Source organism: Lampris incognitus, chromosome 11 (genome assembly GCF_029633865.1).
Source record: "Lampris incognitus isolate fLamInc1 chromosome 11, fLamInc1.hap2, whole genome shotgun sequence".
In the NCBI taxonomy this organism is placed as follows: domain Eukaryota; kingdom Metazoa; phylum Chordata; class Actinopteri; order Lampriformes; family Lampridae; genus Lampris; species Lampris incognitus.
The window spans coordinates 7655634-7659580 of record NC_079221.1 but is presented as its reverse complement, the minus strand read 5'-3'; the positions used below and the strand labels follow the sequence as shown (position 1 = coordinate 7659580).

At 49.4% G+C, this 3947-nt stretch overlaps 1 pseudogene; it reads right to left on the bottom strand.

Moving 5' to 3' along the window:
- Positions 1 to 629: 629 nt before the first annotated feature.
- LOC130121124 (60S ribosomal protein L26-like) lies at positions 630 to 1063 on the bottom strand (annotated as a pseudogene).
- Positions 1064 to 3947: the final 2884 nt, after the last annotated feature.

Here is a 3947-nt window from a genome sequence, read left to right as displayed (position 1 = left end):
GCACAAAGAACACAAGCCTATGAAACCGCGATATATCACCTTTCTCACAGTGTCGCGATATATTGAATCGTAACACCTGTATCGTCATACGTATCGTATCGCCAGATTCTCGCCAGTACACAGCCCTTAATATGCATATGGTGCAACGAATCAGTCCACTCAGCTCATCCAGTTTAGTACTACTAGACTGAAGATGGATAAGTTTAGGTGCAAGGTTAGAAATGGTTACGTTTATACATTAAAGTAGGGATGGGTAGTTTAGGTATTAAATTAGAGATGGTTAAGTTTAGGTTTGGTGAGGTTCAGGCTGGGCTAAGGTTCTCTGAGGCTGTTATAATCCATGTTGAGAGCAAATTGGGATTAAAAGTGTAATAATCCATGTTGAGAGCAAATTGGGATTAAAAATTGCTCTCATGCAGACGTCCTCAACAACGTCCTTAAATATTTGTCTCATTTATACAAGTTTATCCATCCATCCATCCATCCATCCATCCATCCATCCATCCATCCATTATCCAAACCGCTTATCCTGCTCTCAGGGTCGCAGGGATGCCGGAGCCTATCCCAGCAGCCATTGGGCGGCAGGCGGCGAGACACATTTATACAAGTTTATTAGCAAAAGATTAATTTTACTCCTGCATCTTCTCAATGGTCTCCTCCATGTATTTGCCCTTCTGTCCATCAGCATGAGACTTGGCCTTGCGCTCCAGGATCTTCTTGCAGTTCTTGTCCAGCTTTAGCCTCGTGATTGCCACCTTGCTGGGATGGATGCCGACATGGACTGTGGTTCTGTTGGCCTTCTCTCTATGCACACATTCAGTGTAGATGACATACTTCTTCCTGTAGACCTGCGCTACTTTACCGATCTGCTGGCGCTGTAGTGTCCATGGACTACCTGAACCTTGTCATCTTTGCGTATGGGCGTAGACCTCACATTGTACTTCTGACAGAGTTCCTTGGAGAGGGAGGAGAACATAATTTCTCTCCTGATGTGTGAGGGGGCATTGAAGTGTCTTTTGCGTTTCTTGCATCGCCAGGAAGTCACAAAAGGATTTAGCTTCATGATGCCTGCCGATGACTCCTCTATGGTCGGTGGAAAAGAGCAGTGTGCATGTTCTCCCCGTGTCTGTGTGGTTTCCTCCGGATGCTCCAGTTTCCTCTCACCACCAAGAAGACGTGCATGTTAGGGTTAATACTCCTGTGTCCCTGACCAAGGCAATGGAAAGAAGATCTGAAGTTGGTCCCTGGGCCCGGGCGCTGCAGTTGCCCACTGCTCCTATACAATAGGATGGGTCACATGCAGAGAACATTTGTTGCAAGAACACAACGTCGAATAAAGTGGCTTTCATTCATTCTTTCAATCAACGTATTTTGGGAGCTGCCAAAGCAGATCAGTGTGCAGAAATGTGTTGTCTGAGAGACTGGACTGCTTTTACCTCTTAGCAACTCACAGGTCGTCAGGGGAAACACATATAGACACACAGACACAGGAAAACCACAGGCAGCTACCTGGATTTGATGAGCATTAAGTTTGCGTAACCAGCGGCTTTATCCCCTGTCAATCATATTTCTGAAACGCTATATTCTAACTTCGCCTACTGACGTCAGTATCCATCTCTCTGGGACAGTTTAGCTGGTAAACAGCTAGATTCTGCAGGTAGATGAGACAGACGGCCCACTGAAGTCTGTTCAGCATGCCAGCATCAACGCTGTCTGGGGAGTCAAAGGCCTCCTTTTGTGAGGAGGTGAAGTTGGTAGCACGGAGATGGGAGGGACCAGGCATGACTCCCACTCTGAACTGGCTGAACAATAGCCAAGTGCAGCTGGACGGATGGATGTCCTGCTGTGCCCTATACATATACAGGGCCAGACAAGACTAAGGGCACTCCGACTTTGAAGGATAATTCAGACGTTTTTTTTTCTTTTTTTAAGTCTGTCTCTATTGCCACTCATGTAGTGCACTGGCTGGTTTCATTTTAACAGTCATCCATCCATTTTCTTCATACTGGACACACAGCTCCATCTTGCCATCTATAATTCAATGCAGTTAATGGTGGACAAGTCCACAATCCTCATCAGTGCATCAGTACCATCATGTTAGCCAAAGCTAACATGATGGTATAGCAGTCTTTCATAGCGGATTTAGGTGGGCGTTTTAAAACTGTATAGTCATTGTTGTTGCTAAATTTCCCCCTTAGTTTTGTGCTTTGCTGTTCCCCGGGAGTGATTCCTGCTGGTAGGCTGTGTTGTAGGAAGTAGCATGGAAGCAAACGCAGGTTACTGAGCACAAAAAACTTAACCGATTGCTGTAGCTTTGGCTGATCCGTGCAGTACTTTCACTGAACAAGAATCCTGGATTTGTTCTCCATTAATTGCTTCTGAACTGCAGTCAAGGCAGTGCGCTGGATCTTTGTGTAGATGTGTACGACGAAAAGGATTAAAGACTACGAACATCAAACCTACTAATGTACTACATGAGCATATAACAGAGACAGACTTCAGAACTTTGGTGGGTCTTAAAAGCATTGGTCTTAAACTAGGCCCGGCAACAAGAGGTACTGGGATGCTAAACTGGACCTTGGGAGTTGGCTTAAGTAAGCTAGGCCACTTTTGTGTCACGCCGGGAGCAGGAATTGAGGATCCAAATGCAGACAGTGTAGACAGGCTGAGCTAGAAAAAAAGTTTTAATAAAGCAAGTGGACTTACACAAAAAACAGGAACATAGATCTGGGCAACAAGGAAGGCTCAACACAAGGTGTAAAACAGGGGTGGGCAATCATCCAGACAGGGCCAGTGTGGGTGAAGGTTTTTGTTCCAACCACACAATTACACACCTGTGTCTCCTAATCAAGTTCCTCAGCAAAGACTCCACTCATCGATTAGTGGGATCAGGTGTGTAACTGCCTGGTTGGAACAAGAAGCTTCACCCACACTGGCCCTTTCTGGATTAGATTTCCCACCCCTGGCGTAAAGCATCGGGCTACCAAAAGTCAACATCACGATCTGACAGTGCGCCAGGGCAACCAGGGGGAATATATAACTGCTGGAGAGCCATCCAGGGAAATGGGGAACAGGTGAGCAGGGCAGGTCAGGAACAGGCTGGCCAATCAGGGAATGGGGGAACAGGTGAGCAGGGCAGGTCAGGAACAGGCTGGCCAATCAGGGAATGGGGGAAAAGGTGAGCAGGGCAGGGCAGGAACAGGCTGGCCAATCAGGGAATGGGGGAAAAGGTGAGCAGGGCAGGTCAGGAACAGGCTGGCCAATCAGGGAATGGGGGAACAGGTGAGCAGGGCAGGTCAGGAACAGGCTAGCCAATCAGGGGATGGGGGAAAAGGTGAGCAGGGCAGGAACAGGCTGGTCAATCAGGGGATGGGGGAACAGGTGAGTAGGGCAGGGCAGGAACAGGCTGGCCAATCAGGGGATGGGGGAACAGGTGAGTAGGGCAGGGCAGGAACAGGCTGGCCAATCAGGGGATGGGGGAACAGGTGAGCAGGGCAGGTCAGGAACAGGCTGGCCAATCAGGGAATGGGGGAACAGGTGAGCAGGGCAGGTCAGGAACAGGCTGGCCAATCAGGGAATGGGGGAACAGGTGAGCAGGGCAGGTCAGGAACAGGCTGGCCAATCAGGGAATGGGGGAAAAGGTGAGCAGGGCAGGTCAGGAACAGGCTGGCCAATCAGGGAATGGGGGAACAGGTGAGCAGGGCAGGGCAGGAACAGGCTGGCCAATCAGGGAATGGGGGAAAAGGTGAGCAGGGCAGGGCCAGGCTAGCCAATCAGGGAATGGGGGAACAGGTGAGCAGGGCAGGGCAGGAACAGGCCCGCCAATCAGGGATTGGGGCTCACGAGAGCAACGCAGGTGCAGGAACTGACATGGCAAGCCAATCAGGGAATGGGGTACAGGCGAACAAAGCAGGGGCCGAAATGACAAGCCAAATCAGGGAATGGGG